The 17,650-nt window shown below is 35.5% G+C and overlaps 1 protein-coding gene across 1 annotated transcript in view; it reads left to right on the top strand.

The window, feature by feature from the left end:
• Nucleotides 1-17,650, top strand: part of LRP1B (LDL receptor related protein 1B) — a 1,457,254-nt gene that overhangs the window by 690,200 nt on the left and 749,404 nt on the right. The gene's annotated exons all lie outside the window — the stretch shown is intronic.

The raw sequence follows: 17,650 nt of genomic DNA, 5'->3' as shown, positions 1-17,650 counted from the left end.
CAACAGGGCATAATACATCTTTAGCCTCATTAAACAATATGTCTCTATGTGAAAATATGAGTATGTTCATATGTATGATTCTCTCTAGGACTCCTTTGATTTATAGGTGGTATTTATAATCCAAATGAAAATATAAGTTGCAGATATCATTGTCCATAGTCCCAAATATCTGAATATCTCTAAGGGTGTAGGAGTTAAACTAAAGATTTAATTTATCTTCTTTTTGGGCACTCTGTGAAAATATTGGAATGATAATCATATTGAGACAATAAGAGAATACTTTCATGGGTATTATGGACTGAACAAGCTAGCCCCATAGGAATCACCATCCGCGATTTCTTGTTAATTCTTTTCTTCAACCAAATTTATAGTGCTTATATTCATTTGTTTTTCATTTTACAAATGTTTACCAAACTTGTAGTGCTGGTATCTATTAGGTGTTATGAGCATGAATTATATTTCTATCTGCATTCCCGTTCTGCAGAGACAAATGGAAAAGTTGGCATGTCCACACTTTAGTAAACTTAACAAGGCAGGTAAGTGGTATCAGGAATGAGATGCAGATATAATACTAAGAGAGTTTAGAGGACAAAGTCATCTTACAGGGAGAATGAGAGAAGATTTGTGTAGCAGATGGAATATTCTCTTGGCCTTGCAGGAAATGGCGGATTTAGAAAGTGGAAAGATGCAGGTTAAAAGAGAGAGAATAGGAAGTAAAAAGGGCACAGTGCTGGGAAAGCATAATATGCATATGGAACAGGGAAATAAGCTAACATTGCTAACACGTATTAAACCTGGTTGTTCCTAGGTGCCTTATACAAATTATTTTATTTTACATTCACAAGAACCAGATACGGGGAAATCTTATTATAAAAATTCTCATAAAGACTAAAATGAAAGCAGCTAGAAAGTAAAGAAGATATTTTCTCTGTGACATCAAAGTTCATGTTTATTTCCAACAGAACACATCAATTAGCTAAAAATAGTATAATATAGATGCTTAGATCATAGGACTTATGAAGGAGGTTACTGGCAAATAATTATGGAAGGTCCTGTATGTCATTAGAAGGAGAGTTGGGATTATTCATGAGGTGATGGTGAGTCATTTGTTTATATATTCATTCATGCAACTATTATTTATAGAGATCACATTTGTTATAGGGAAACTTCTAAGTCCTAGGGATACACCAGTGAACAAAACAGACAATGTCTTGGAAACAGTATATTGGAAAGTATCTTGAAAACAAAGGTTTCATATGTGACTAAAAAGAGTGGGAAAATCACCCCAAACTCTCCTATTCAAGATATTTTATTGTTTAACAGAAGTTACACTTATTTCCCAGATTTATGATATCAAACTAGTACATGATATCTCTTTATCCCAGTTCAGATTTATTCTAGACTCAGACATAGAATAGAAAACAATATTGTGTGTTCACATGAATTTTGCCTCCCACCCTCAAAAAAAGAACTACTACTTCAGATCTTTCTTAAATACCTAAATACCTATCGACTCTCTTTCCTCTTTAATTTTCCCTTCACTATTCCTATGCAATTGGGAAGAATCAAATTTCTCATCAAAATATGTGTTTTGGCTATGAGTTTTTCCAGATATAAAACAACAAATTAGTTGTTATGTGGTGCAGTGTGTATGCAATATTTAGATAACTTGAAGGATGACTGTGATTGTCTGATAATCATATAAAATATTTAAATACACATCTGTACCCTTCTTTAGTTTACACAAATCTGCCTCCATAGAACAGCAGTGCATTCCTAGATCCAGAATTGGCACTTTTATCTCTGTTATTAAAACAAGCTTTCATAAATCTTTATTGTAAATCACAAGAGAATGCATGTTGTCAGGCAAAAAATTGTCTTGATATGTTAGTGTTAAGGTATTTGTAATTTGGCTCAAATAGAGGAATTTCAAATTGTAAGACTTAACGTACTATTATTTCAGGAAAAACCAAAAAGTACCCCTTTTCAAGATGAAAAAGATATATGGGGTATACGTGAAAAATGTATCATTCTGAGACTAATATTTTCAAAATATTTGTCACTATGACTAGCCATGAAACGTTTAACATTTTTCCTTTTAAAGTATTTTATATATGTGGAATTGTGATGAAATTTGACCTACTCTGAGACTGAATATTTGAAAAAAGACAGTAGTTTGTATTTATACTCGACTAGCCACAAAAACTTAACTAAATATTTTTATGCAATTTTGCCAAAAAACATTGCAAAGAGCATTTCATTTGAAGGCAAGAAAATCCATATTTAGAGAAATCAAAATGGACTAAAGATGTCTGAGAAATATTATTCACTTAAAAGGTAGAACTCCAGCCTCATAGAGCAGGGGTAATTTTGTCTTCCATGAGACATTAAAAAAATATCTAGAATCGTTTCTAATTGTTACAACTGGAGAGCAAAGTGCTACTGGCATCTCGTAGATAAAGACTAGTACTGCTAAACATTGTATAATGCACAGGACAGTCTCCCACAACAAAAAAAATTTAGGTCCAATGTCGATAGTGCCAAAGGTGAGAAACGCTTTTATAGAGTATGACAGGAAGTAAACCTGCCCCCTTGGCATAGGTGCCAAAAGTAGCAAAGAGATGATGAGATGTGGACAGTTTATTGCTCACAGCTCAGCAAACAACATGAGTATCAGCATAAGTGTACTGGTCCCCCCATCACCAGGTCTCATGGAGTGGCCTGATGGGACTGGATAGAGCTGAGCAAGCAGTAGGTTGTGCCATAGCTGAGGACCCAGGGCCTGGGGATCACTTTTTTTAGCAAATAGCCAACACTGTGACAAACAGTAAGCTCTCTTGTCCCACTCCCCTGTGGAGCAAGCAGTTACACAGTAGTCACCCTGTAAGCCCCCCTTGACTTATTTAGTTGCTTATGAGAATAGTAATAGAAATTGTTCAGTATCAGGAGACATATAAGCCTTGCAGTTTGACAAACTCAGCAAGAATGTGCAGACACTCAAGACCAACAGGGGACTGCCTCTCCCAACACTCATAAACAAGGCCCTGAAAATAAGTACAAGTTATAGTAAGAGCCCATTATGTCTATTGTTCACGAGAATATCACATATAATCACCTCAAAGGCATTCCACATAATTACTTTTAAGTTCATAGAGGGAAAAATGCTGTGTAAGTTGTTTTCCTGCTATAGATCCCATAGTATACCTGTAATTCCTCACCGATATTTCTTTGGTCATCTCATGAACACCCTGGGCATGGTCTCTGCTCAGTGCATTTGCACATGTTGTTTCTTCTGTCTAGAATGCTCTTCTACCAGTTGCCTTCATGCTTCTACCCGTTACATCCCTGAGGTCTTTCCTTATAGACCACCTTCTCAGTAATCCCCTTCTGGCCAGCCCAATAAAATTGTTTACCCATACATATATGCAGGCCAACACTTTATCCTCTTTTCCTATTATTTTTTCTCTTCCTTTTTTTTGCTGGGTATATTTTACTTGTTTGTTGTCTTTTTACAAGAATGGAAGCTTCAATAGGTCATAGATTTTTGTTTGTTTTGTTCAACGATAGATCCTCAGGGCATAGAAGAGTGCCTGACATATATCACACATATAACAACCATTCATTAAATGGATGAATGGGCACTTTAATTTGGTTGTCACTACTTTAAAAACAGTAATTAAACTGATTAAAGACAACTAAGAGTGATTGGAGAGTAATTGTTTTTTGTTCTAAAATAAAGAACAATAAGATCAATTGTGGAATATACTAAAAAGCATATGTACCTCAGGGCCTGGTTTTCCAAAGCCTTGCAGTTTCAAATATTGATCTTGCAAGGACAGGAAATTTTCCTCAGGCTATAAATCTCTTGCATGAGATAAAGATTTGTGGCACAGCAAGTTGCTGGCTCAAAGACAGAGTAGTTACTGATTGTTATGTAAAGATACTGAGAAATTGCTGTAAGAAGGAATGTTTGCTAAGATCAAGCTTTTGTTGATAGCCTTACTGGAATGTCATCTGGCTTGTTTCACTGAAAGTTACCAGCCTATATTGTTAAACTATAACCCCACCTTTGTTCTCTTCCTGTAACTTCCTGGTCTGGAAAATAAATGCAGGAAGAGAACCCCAATTTGGTGTTAATTTCCCAAGGAAGGGTTGGCTCTCGCTTAAACATTCCCAAAGGGAGATTAACCACTTTGGGGCTTCTCACTGCTCAGAAGAGATGGGCTTTGAGTAATCTTTTGCATCTCCATCACCCAGGGGAAGTGGGGTGACAAATCTGTGAGGGGCAAAGCAACACAAAACAACAATCAATTATTATTCTTTTTTTAATTATCTGAAAATTTATTTTGGTGGTCACTGAAATTTTCCTTTGTTTTCTATCCTTACACAATTTAAGCATTTTTTTGTGTCGCTCTACCAATTTCTGTCTAACCCTCAGTTACAGTCTCTCTTTTTGACAGTTCAAGGAATTATTTTGATTGTTGAATCTTTCTTTCTTTTTAATTTTTTTTTCCCTCTATAAGTGAGGACATGCAGTATTTCTCTTTCTCTACCTAGCGAATTTCATTTAAGTACTTTTCTCTAAGGTCCTCCGTGCTGCTGCAAATAGCAGAATTTCATTCCTTTTTATGGAAGAGTAATATTCCCTTGTGTCTATATACACATTTTCCTTACCCAGTTGCCCATCAATGGACATTCAAGTTGGTTCAAGTCTAAGTTATTGTAAATAGAGCTGTGATAAATATGGGAGTGCAGACATCCCTTCTGCATGATGATTTCCATTTTGGGGGGTTTATATACAGCTGCGGGATTGCTGGACTGTATGGCAGTTCTATCTGTAGATGTTTGAAGAACCTCTGTACTGTTTTCCCTAAGGCTATACTAATTTACAGTCCCACCAACAGTGTAGATGCCTTTCTCTGCATTCTTGACAGCATTTGTCTCTTTTTGATAATGGCCAATCGAACTGATGTGAGATTATATTTCAATGCAGTTTTGATTTTCATTGCCTGGTTGCTTAGTGATGTTGAGCATTTTTTCATGTATCTGTTGGCCATTTTTGAACCTTCCTTTGAGAAATGTCTATTCAGCTCCTTTGCCCATTTTTTAATCAGGTTACTTGTTTGTTTGGTTTTTTTTACTAAGTTGTTTGAGTTCCTTGTACATTCTGGATAGTATTCCCTTGTTGGATGCATAGTTTATAAATATTTTCTCCCATTCTTCAGGTTGTCTTTTCACTCTATTAACTGTTTCTTTTGCTGTGCAGATGATTTTTGATTTGATATAATCACATTTTTTTATTTTATTTTTGTTGCCTGTGCTTTGGGGGTCTTATTCATGAAGTCTTTGCCCAGTCCTACTCCCTGAAGTATTTCCTCTATGTTTTCTTTTAGGAGGTTTACAGCTTTGGGTCATATATATATATCAATTTTTAATCTATTTTTAGTTGATTTTGTTATATGTGAGAAGGGCAGTTCTAGTTTCAGTCTTCTACATGTGGATATCCAGTTTTCCCAGCACCACCTATTGAAGAGGTAGGCCTTTCCCTAAGTATGTGTGTTGATTTCTGAGTTCTCTATTCTGTTCCATTGGTCCAAGTGTATGTTTTTTTTTTTTTTTTTTTTGACAGTACCATGCTGTTTTGGTTAATATAGCTTTGCAGAATAATTCAAAGTCACAGTATAATGCCTCTGGGTTTACATTTTTTGCTCAGTATTGCTTTAGCTATTTGGCATCTTCTGTTGTTTGATATGAGCGTTAGGAATTTTTTTTTCTATTTATGTGAAGAATGTCATTGGTATTTTGATGGGAATTGCATTGAATCTGTAGATTGCTCTGGATAATATGAACATTTTCACAAGGTCACTTCTTCCAGTCCAAGAGCATGGAATGTCTTTCCATCTTTCTGTGTTGTCTTTAATTACTTTCAGCAGTGATTTGTAGTTCTCATTACAGAGATCTCTCACCCCCTTGGTTAAGTTGATTCCTAGGTATTTTACTTTTTTGTAACTATTGTAAATGGGCTTGCTTTCTTGATTTCTTTTCTGCTAATTCATTATTGGAGTATAAAAACACTGCTGATTTTGCATGTTGATTCTACATCCTTCAACTTTACTGAAATTGTTTACCAGCTATAAGAGTTTTTGTGTAAAGTCTTTAGGTTTTTCTATAAATTAGATTCTGTCACCTGCAAACAGGGACAGTTTGACTTCATTTTTCCAATCTGGATACCCTTTATTTATTTCTCTTGCTTGATTGCTCAGGCTAGTACTACCAATACTATGTCAGATAGGAGTGGTGAGAATGGGCATCCTTGTTTTGTCCCTGTTCTTAAGGGAAAAGCTAAAACTGTTTCCCCATTCAGAATGATATTGGCAGTGAGTTTGTTGTAGATGGCTTTTATTGTTTTGAAATACTGTACCCCTACACCTAATTTGCTGTGAGTCTTTTATGATGAAGTGATGTTGAATTTTGTCTTTTTTTTATCTATTGAGATAATTATATAGTTTTTGTCATTGATTTTGTTGATATGGTGTATCACATTTAATGACTTGCATATATTAAAAAATCTTTGCATCCCTGGGATGAATCCAACTTGATCATGGTATATACTTTTTTTGATGTGTTGCTGTATTCTGTTTGCTAATATTTTGTTGAGGATTTTTATGTCCATGTTCAACAGAGATATCGGCCTATAGTTTTCACTATTTGTTATTTCTTTGTCTGGTTTTCATATCAGGATGATGCTGGCCTCATAGAATGAGTTTGGGAGAATGGCCTGTTTCAGTTTTTTGGAATAATTTGAAGAGAATTGGTATTAATTACTCTTTAAAGCTTTAGTAGAATTTAGCTGTAAAGCCACCCAGTCCTGGGGTTTTCTTTGTTAGGAGACTGCTGGTTCCTGCTTCAATCTTGTTGCTTGTTGTTGGTCTGTTCAGGTTTTCTATTTCTTCTTGCTTCAGTCTTGGTAGCTTGTATGTGTCCAAAAATTTGTCCATTTCCTCCAGGTTTTCAAATTTGTTTGCATATAGTTTTTTTAAATAATAGCCTATAATGATTCTTTGTATTTCTGTGTTATTAGTTGTAATGTCTCCTTTTTCATTCCTAATTTTGTCATTTGGGTCTTCTGTCTTCTTTTTTTAGTTAGCAAAGCTAATAACTTGTCTATTTTACCTATGTTCTCAAAAAAAAACCAAATTTTTCTTTTCATTGATCTTTTTGGGTGTCTCTATTTCACTTAGTTCTACTCTGATCTTAATTATTTCTTTCCATTTACTAATTTTGAAATGATTGTTCTTGTTTTATTCCAGTTCTTTGAGTGTTTGTTAGATTATTTGAAATCTTTCTATTTATTTGATGTAAGCATTTATAGCAATAAAATTCCCTCACAGTACTGCTTTTGTAGTATCTTAAAGGCTTTGGTATGATGTGTTTATATATTTGTTAATTTCAAGAATTTTTTTTTTAAAAAATTTTCTGTTTGATTTCTTCTTGGACCCATAGATCATTAAGGAGCATGTTGTTTACTTTCTGTGTATTTGTATAGTTTCTAGAGTTTAGCTTGTTATTGAGTCAGTTTAATCTGTTGTGGTATGAAAAGATCCTTAAAATGATTTTGAGAGACTTGATTTGTGGACTAACCTGTGGTATATCCTGGAGAATGTTCCATGTGTTCATAAGAAAAATGTATATTCTGTAGTTGTTGGATGAAATGTTCTGGAGATATCTGCCAGGTCCTATTGGTCTAAATTGTAGTTTAAATCCTGTCTGTCTCTTTTGTTTATTGCCTACATGATCTTTCCAGTGCTGAGAGAATGGTGTTCAGGTCCCCTACTATTATCATATTGGGGTGTATCTCATTTTTATACCTAAAGGTGTTTGCTTTACACATGTGGGTGCTCCAGTGTTCTGTGCATATATATTTATGAATGTCCTGTCATCTTGCTGGATAGATCCCTTCATCATTATATAGTAGCCTTCTATATCTATTTTTATGGGTTTTGGTTTAAAGTCTGTTTTATCTGATATAAGAATAGCTACTTCTGTTAATTTTTGCTTTCCTTTCACATGGTATATCTTTTTCTATCCCTTCACTATGAATTTCTGTGTGTTTTTACAGATGAGGTAAGTCTCTTGTAGGCAACATATAGATGGGTTTAGCTTTTTAATCCAGTCGATCTGTGTCTTTTGAGTAAGGAATATAATCCGTTTATGCTTAGGGTTGGTATTGAAATGTATTGTCTTGCTCCTGGCATTTTATCAATTTTTGTTTGGATGTTTTAAAATATCTTTTGTTCCTTTCTTCCACTTTTATAGTTTGTCTTTGGTGTTTGTTCTTGTTTTTTGAGATGGTAAAGTATAGTTTCTTTCTTTCTCATTTCTGTTTTTGTTCTACCCATGGGTTTTGTTCTTTCTTGTGTATTTGTGGTAGTGATTATAGTTTTTGGGATTCCAGATGCAGGACTCCCTTGAAGATTTGTTGTAGCGCTGGTCATGTAATAGTGAACCTCCACAGGTTTTGTTTGTCTGGGAAGTATGCTATTTCTCCCTCATTTCTAAAGGATAGCCTTACTGGATATAGTATTCTTGGTTGGCAGTTTTTTTCTTTCAGTATTTTGAATATATCATCCTATTTTCTTGTGACCTGTAGAATTTCTCTGGGGAAGTCTGCTGTTAGTCTGATTGGGACTCTCTTATAGGTGACTTGACACTTTTCTCTTGCTGTTTTTACCATTCTCTCTTTGTCTTTGAGCTTTGCCAGTTTGACAATGTGTCTGAGAGAGGACATTTTTGGATTGAGTATGTGTGGGGATATTTGAGCCTCATGGATCTGCAGTTCCATGTCTCTCCCTATACCCAGGAAATTTTCTGCTATTATTTTATTGAATAGGTTTTACAGCCTCTTTTCCTTTCTCCTCCCCTTCTGGAATACCCATGATTTGATTGTTTGTGTGATTAAAGTTGTCAATTAGCTCTCTTAGATATTCTTCACTTTTTAAAATCTTTTTTCTTTTGTATTGTCCACCTGGGTTATTTTGTAAAGACATCTTAAGATCAGGAATTATTTTTCTGCTTGCTCTAACCTGCTGCTTAAGCCCTTGGTTGTGTTTTTTATTGTGTTGAAATAATCCTTCTGTTCTTGGGATATTGCTACATTCTTTTTAAGGTATCAGTCTTTTTGTATATATCCTCCTTCATACCCTGGATACTTTTTCTCATTTCATTGTATTGTCTGAGTCTTGTATCTCACTGAATTTTCTTAAGTTTGTTGCTTGGAATTTCTTTTCAGTCATTTCAGGGGTTTCCTGCTCTATAGGGTCTTGTAGTTGAGAATTATTGTATTCCTTTGGTGGTGTCATATTTTCATGGTTTTTTTTTTCCATATTTCTAGTATCTCCACTTTTATGTCTGGTCATTTGATAGAGCAGTTGCTTCTTCTATTACACCAGAGTCAACTTTGAAGAGAGAGACATCCTCATGTGGAAGTGTTTTTTATTGACTATTGTGTAGGGTTTTTAGTATTGGTTCCAGGTAGATGCAGTAGTGTAGTCTCCATGTGGGTACTTTGGCCATACTCAGTGTTGGAGGTGTGTGTGAGTGCCTCCATGGCCTAGCCACAAGGGCACTTAGTGATTCCTTGCTGAGGTAGCGACACTGTGTTGATTGCTGAGGATGTGGGTGAGTTCTCATGTTCTTGGGAGAAGTGCCTGGGTGCCTGTTCACTCTTTGGTTGGTGGAGGATGATCCTAGGCAGGTTTGTTGGCACCCCAGCTAGCACCCTGTGACCCTAAGGGGTACACTTGAGTATAGAATAACTCCTCAGTTTGAGTGGGTGACCCGGGCAGGGTTTCTCTTTCTTCTTTCCCACAGGCAGAGGCTCATCCTGGGTCCTTTCTTTCCCCAGTTGGGGGATGGGTTGGTGGTGATTGGGAATTTTCTTCCTTACTCTATTTGTGTATCCTAGGTTTCTGCACTTTTTGGGGGTCCTTGTGTGTCTCTCTTTGGAATAAGGTAGTCACATGGGCTGTACACATACTGCCCACTCCCAGGTGTGCTACCGTGTGTGGCAGTGTAATTGTGCCTGTGGATTGGGCCACTGGGTTGTGGGTTTGTGGTCACTCCCCTCTTTCCCTGGGCTCCATTGGTGATTCTTTATGTCAATGCAGCCAAGTGGGTTGGAGGGCTGCATGCACAATAGGGTTGGCTGCAGCTGCTGTTGCAGTGGTGAGCCACCTTGTGTCAGCATTAGCTATGCTGATGGCTGTGGTGGACCACTCATGTGGCAGCAGTGTCTATGGCAGCAGTGAAGGCTGTCTTCAGCTGCTGAAGTCCCCAAGCATGCTACTGCTGTCTGTTGGGCATGGGCTTCTCATGATTTATTTGAACTTCTGTATAATTTTTAGGAAAAAGTTAGAATATGATTTTTAGTTAAAACACACAAGACCCCTGTCTTTACCCACATTCCCAGTCTCTCTGAATTAACATCTCATTTTTTCTTGCACAGCTTCAAATTATGTTTTTCTTGCAGAAGTTCATGTACAGCTTGAATAGTTTTATACTATATACTTATTTAGAACAGTAATTCTGCACTAATTTCCTTTACGTTTTTGCCATGGAATTATAAGGATTCATTACACTTAATCACTATATGAAAATTGTTATAATATATAACATTAATGTAAATATTTGAACTCTCTTTTTTGCTCACAGATAATACTACACCTAGCCTTTAAAAGGTTCTATATTTTAAAAATAATGCATTTCCCAAACAATTCATTTATATGTATATATAAAATATTCATTTTTATCTATATTTTATTTTATATATATATTATATATATATATAAAATATTCATTCATTTTTCTCTCTCTCTATATATAAACCTTTTTCAGTTTAGTTTACAAGTTGTAAAATAGTACAGAGAGTTTCTGTATACCTCTCTGTCTTGATCAGTTCAGGCTGTCATGACATAGTACTATATGAGTGTCTTATAAACAACAGATTTTTTGTTTGTTTGTTTACAATTGTGGACACTGGAAGTCTGAGATCAGAGTGCCAGAATGGTTGGTTTCTGGTAAGGGTGAGGACCTTTTTCTGGGTGCAGACTGCTGGCTTCACATTCTATTCACACACGAGGGAAAGAGAGTTAGTGAGCTCTCTAGTCCTTTCTTATAAGGGCTCCAAGCTCATTGATGAAGGCTTCACCCTCGTGACTTACACCTTCCAAAGGCCCAACTCCAGGTACCATCACATTGGAATTAGGGTTTCAACATATGGATTTTAGGAGGTAACAAACATTTAGTCCATTGCGCCTGCACACAGTTTTCCCTATTGTCTTGCATAACTATGCTGCAATGATCAAAACCAGGAAATTAATGTTGATACAGTTTTATTAACCAAAGACTTTATTCAAATTTTATTAGTTTGTCCACAATGAGTTTAGTTGTTATGTCTTCTCATTCTCATGTAGCCTATAACAGTGCCTCAGTTTTTCCTTGTGTTTTATTTTAACATTTTATTTCCCTTCATACAAGATACTTAAGAAAGTCCATGGAAAAATAGATTTAAAAGATAATATAAATTTTTCCATGAACTTTTAAAAGTATCCTTATACATGTTTGTTGAATCCTACATTGTTAGTCATCAAATACACTTTTGTTAGAAAATAATAGTTATCATTTATTGAAAATTTGGCTATGCATGAGGTGTTGTTCTGTTTATTATCCTCTCCTTTAATGCTAATGTAGGTACAGCTGATTATTATTCATATATTCATTTGTATTCATTGATATTGACTACTAACTAAACATAGATCCTTGTGCATCACCTTACTTTTCCTATCTTTGTTTCCTTATTTGCAGAATGTAGAAGTTGAAATATATGGTTCTTTAGCTTCCTTTGACGCTGAGATACTGATTTTATAATTAGATTCCTGCCTATTTTTATCACTCACTTGCCACTGATTCACTGCTTCAGTTTTATAAGGGTACCTGTGGTACCAAGGAGGGCTGTGACCATGTGTGTGTTTTTTTAGATATTTATGGAAGGGTTTTGTGAGATAAATTACTGTAAAGGATGTGACCTCCTTTATCATATTTACCTATAATCCACACAAGCATTTTGTCTATCCTTTTCCTATCTGAGTATGTGGGTCTGAAATAAGTCTAGTTTTGTTTAGTTTAGGTTGGTAGGTAAACTCCAGGAGGATGGTCACATGAGATTACAACAAATACTACTAAGGTTGCAGAGAAAAGGGAACCCTCCTACATTGTTGGTGGGAATGTAAATTGGTACAGTCATTGTGGAAAACAGTACAGCAGTTCCTCAGTGAACTAAAAATAGATCTACCTTATGATCTAGCTACCCCATTACCCAAAGGAAATGTAATCAGTATATCAAAAAGACACCTGCACTCTCATGCTCATCACAATTCTATTCACAATAACCAAGACGTGAAATCAACCGAAATGCCCATCAACATTGGGCAGGTGAGTGAGAAATTGGTAAAGGGCCACAAAATACGACTACATTGTGTAATTCTGAATATACTAATTATCTTGATTTGGGCATCACATATTGCACACAGGTATTGATATTCAACTCTGTACCCCATGGATTTGTACAATCAATTATGTTTCAATAATAAAAAAACAGATGAATGGATAAAAAAACTGTGGTGTATATACACAATGGAATACTATTCAGCTATAAGAAGAAATGATATCCTATCATTTGCAGCAACATGGATGGAACTGGAAACTAACATGTTAAGTGAAGTAAGTCAGGCACAGAAAGACAAATATTGCATGGTCTCTCATTTATGTGGAATCTAAAATAAAGGTAGTTTTCATAGAAGTAGAATAGAATAATGAAGAATAATGGTTACCAGAGGCCCAGAGGAGATGTAGGTTTGGAGGAAGGACAGTGGTGGAATAACATGTACAAAACTATGCTACCTACCCCAAGTTAATCATTGTGCAGTATATGTATGTATTGAAACAACACACTGTACCTCACAAATATGTACAACTAAATGTTAAAATAAAAAAAATAAGTTAAAAGTCTACTGATTTAAATGTTAATATCATCTAAAAAATACCTCCACAGCAACATCCAGACTTGTTTGACCAAATATCTGTGTACCATGGAGTGTTGCTTTGTGTTGCTTTGCCCCCCCACAGATTTGTCATCCCACTTCCCCTGGGTGACGGAGAAACAGAGGATTATTCAAAGCCCATCTCTTCAGAGCAGTGAGAAGCCCCGAAGTGTTTAACTTCCCTGGGACCCTCCAGTGAGAGGGATCCCTTCCTTGGGAAATTAACACTGAATTGGGGTTCTCTTCCTGCATTTATTTTTCAGACCAGGAAGTTACAGGAAGAGACATAGGCGTGGTTATAGTTTAATAGTATAGGCTGGTAACTCTCAGTGAAACAAGCCAGATGACATTCCAGTAGACAATTAAGTGATCTTATCAACTTAGCAAACATTCCTTCTTACAGCGATTTCTCAGTATCTTTACCTAACAATCAGTAACTAGTCTGTCTTTGAGCCAGCAACCCTGCTGTGCCACAATTCTTATCTTGCAACAGAGACTCACTAGCCTGGGGAAAATTTCCTGTCCTTGCAAGGTCAATATTCGAAACTGCAAGGCTTTGGAAAACCAGGCCCTGTGAAGTACATATGCTTTATAGTATATTCTACATGGTAGTATAAATCAGTAGAGAATTCCCAAAAAAGCCATATACTGCAATCCAAAAATTATTTTGTGTGGTCGTATTACCATACCAACTTGTTTGCTCTATTTATCTGTTTTGATTGGTAACTACCAAATTATGACTTTTTAGGGCATTTTCTTGTAAGACAATTCTTCATGGACCCCTCACATTCTTCCATGTCTTAAAGAGAGACACTATTGCTTTTCATTCTGAAGTATCCTTTCCAGGATGCTTGTGTAGAAATGTGTCTCAGAAGACAGAATCTCTTGTTATTGCCTGTTATAATAGAATTGCATTTCCTAAGCTCAGGATTCTTCTCTAATGCCACTCACTACATGTAAAGGCATCCATATGGGCCCTTCCCAGTTGCCCCAAAAGGACTTTTGAGTAAAGGGAACTGACACCAATCTACTAATGACCATGCTGCTTGTTGTTACATTAGTAATAACATTCTTTATACCTGACTCAAAAGTCTTGCATCTTTTACCAGCATCTATGAAACAAAGATGGGCAAACTTGTAAGCTTGAACGTATGGTAAAATCTCAGTTCTTCACTGTTCTTGATGCCTTTGTTTTAGTTATCACTTTAGATTACTAGTAAGTATGATGCATACTATAGCACTATCTTTACTGTTACATATGCTTATTGTATCAAAGATGAAATATCTGAATGTCATAGAGAGATGGTCTGTACGCCCCCCCCCATTCAAACTGCCAATATGCTTTAAATAGTGGAAGGAAACCACTATGTTTTAATATATTCTTTTTTATCTGGAAAGTAATACCCTTATATGCACTCTATACATCTCTTTGAATACAACAGCAAGCTATTATTATTTTTTTTTTCTGATTGTGAGTAGCTTGTGTATTCACCCTTCGTGACCTAATAACTGAGGAGAGACCTGGAATGAAAATGACAGTGAGAACATCAGCCTCAGCTGGCCATCAGAGAGAGAGAGATAGAAAACTTAAGTCTGTGACCAAAGACTCCTGAAACCTCATGAGATAGCAAATTCAGCAGGCAAACTTTACTGCCACAGTATTAATTAAATCAGCATCATTCACTCAAGTCAGATATGTATGAGCTGTGATGCCTCAGGCCGTACTGAAATGCACAAAGAGAATTTGTATTAATTGAACTACAAGAAAAGAAAGCAGGAGAGTTGTCCAAGTGCTGACTCTGAGGTGAGGTGAGGCATCCCTGGCCTCAGGCATGTCTAAATGCATGCTTCAAATCTAGTTATTTAATGCATGTTACCCTACTCTGTACTCGCATACACACTTTTGTTCTAACTCAGAAAAATCATGTCCATGCTAAAGATAGATAACTTTGGATAAAGTGGGAAAATGTAGGCAGTCTGTGTATGTGTGTATGTGTTTTGCCAGCTGGCTGGTACAGAGATCCAAACCCTCGACCTTGGTGTGATCAGGACCATGCTCTCCCAAGTGAACTAACCAGCCTGCCCAGCACTGTGTTTTTGTGATGGCAGTTTTGGAGTGCTTTTATTAACATGGTGTGTAATTTCCAATTCACTTCTTAATATATTAATCAGATTCTGTTGTAAAGCGTGAAGACTTACGGATCACTCTTCATAGGTTCAGCTTAGGCACCATAACAAAACTAGGGCCACTGCCTGGAGGAGAGGTAGGTTTGGAGGAGGGATAAGTGGTGGAATAACATCTACAAAACTATGCTACCTAGCCCAAGTGAATCATTGTGCAGTATATGCATGTATTGAAACAAAACACTGTACCCTACAAATACAGTTATGCCCTTTGTTTGCTATTAGTTATGCAATAATAATAATAATAATAATAATAATAATAATAATAATAATAATAATAACAGTAAAATTGTAGTGAATATGGATTTCAGAATGTAGAATACTTGAACTCTAGCCAAAAGTATAAAAAGCAATCTACTTTACCAAGTTCTTCTTTATGAAATATCTTCCCTGGGTTTGCATAGTTATGTGTTTCCTCAAGCTACTAATTAGAATCTTTGTAATCACATGATTTTTTTGGCAGTTGAATGCCATAAACCTTTATATGTCCTTGATGAACTTTTGAAATTTTGTTCATAGAGTTCTGATTAGTCAATCTCAGCCATGTCCCAACCTGACCTCTTTAAATAAAAAAATCAAATAACATAAGACCAATGCTCTATATGTTTTGATGTTACTTCCAAGTCATAAGTTAATTGAAAGCACAAATAATATGGAAGCAAAATGCTTCCCTTATTAATGTAGATTTGTTGAGAAAGTGATTAATTGATTGGTCAGGCTTTGACCTGCAAGAGAGACGATTTCTCTCCGCCTGCCCTTTTATAAGGATAGCTTAAAAGGATTCCCAATTTGCACAGAGATCTTTTTATGAGTTTCTTATTTTAAAATTAGTATGCAGCCTCATTCTCCCTATAATCGAAAAACAAAACATTAAAAGAACACTCTAGGCTAATTGTTTCAGTACTGTCTTAAAAGACTAGAGAGATAACTAAAGGGAAGATTATAATAATGATATTATTAGTAATAATAATAATAGCAACATTAATATAACACTACATGTCAACTATTATTTTAAGAACTTAACATATGTTAATTCATTTCCTCCTCAAAATAATTCTGAGAGTTAAACACTATCATTATACCCATTTTAAAGATCAGGAAATTGAAGTAGAGAAAGGTTAAATAACTTAGATAGTGAGTGGTATAGGTTAGGCAGCATTGCTCCAGAACTTATGATCCTAACCACTACTTTATCTACACTGTTCAAGCATTTCATTCTCCAAAAACAGAATAAACAAATGAGTTCAGGACAGGGTCCTTCCAAATTCAGTTTCTTAGACTTCGATTCCATTCCATGCTTACTATTTATTCATGAGCGACTCAGCATATATTATTTCTAGTTAAAGTTGGCCACTGGTAAAAGTGCAAGGGACCATTACTGAACAAGCACTTTAAAAGAGAAAAACATAGATTATATTCCTATCAAATAGCACCCATATATAAAAGAGCCAAAATATATATGAAATATTCTTTAATCCTGATAAATAAATAAATAAATAAATAAATAAATAAATATATAAATATATATATATATATGCTAAGTCTTTATATGCTGTAGCTAATTTACTCCTTGTCATCATGCTATGGGGTAGATGCTTTTATCATCTTCACTTTACAGATGGAGAAGTAAAGGATCAGATTGACTGAGTTGCTTATCTAAGTGTCAGAAACAAAATTTCCATCTAGGCAGTATTGCAACTGCTTCATATAAAAAAAAAAAATTCTCAAGTCAGATGTCAAAAGGAAAAGTTTTAGAAATAAGAGGAATTTCCAGCATGAAGACTTCATGCTGGAGTAGATTCGAAATAAAATACAATTTTTGAAAACCAAATAACAAGATAAAAGTCAGCTAGAGACTATGATAAATAGAAGAGAATACATAGCTACTATCTTTCTATTATGCTAGAACAGGAAAGTGCTCAGTAAAATTAAGTATCAATAAGTAAAGACAAAATTAAGCTTTATTTCTAAGCATAGGCACAATTAACCTGTGGAAATTACTTGTATTGGATGGTAATGAAGCTGATAGTTTAGAGAAATTGAGAACATTTCTGATAATGGGATTTTCAGTCAGATCAAATCACACTTTGTGTTAGTCACCCTGACTCAGGGCACATGTTTATTAGCGGAAAGGGTTACAAAACAAAATTGTGTTATTTTCCAGAGCCAGAAGGACCATGATTAACAAATATGACAATGGTAAATATGTATTATGTCTTCATATAAGGAAATGTGTTCTAGATTTGCCAGCATTGTGTGGATACATAGCTCTCTCTCCAACATACTACTACCTACTGCTTTGTCCACAAAGTTCCAGTTCTGTACTTTATACCCAGGAGGACAAGAGACATAGACTTCCCTGGTTTTGA

Source organism: Cynocephalus volans, chromosome 1 (genome assembly GCF_027409185.1).
Source record: "Cynocephalus volans isolate mCynVol1 chromosome 1, mCynVol1.pri, whole genome shotgun sequence".
Lineage (NCBI taxonomy): Eukaryota > Metazoa > Chordata > Mammalia > Dermoptera > Cynocephalidae > Cynocephalus > Cynocephalus volans.
Note: the sequence above shows the minus strand (reverse complement) of the source record. Positions and strands in the feature narration are given on the sequence as shown.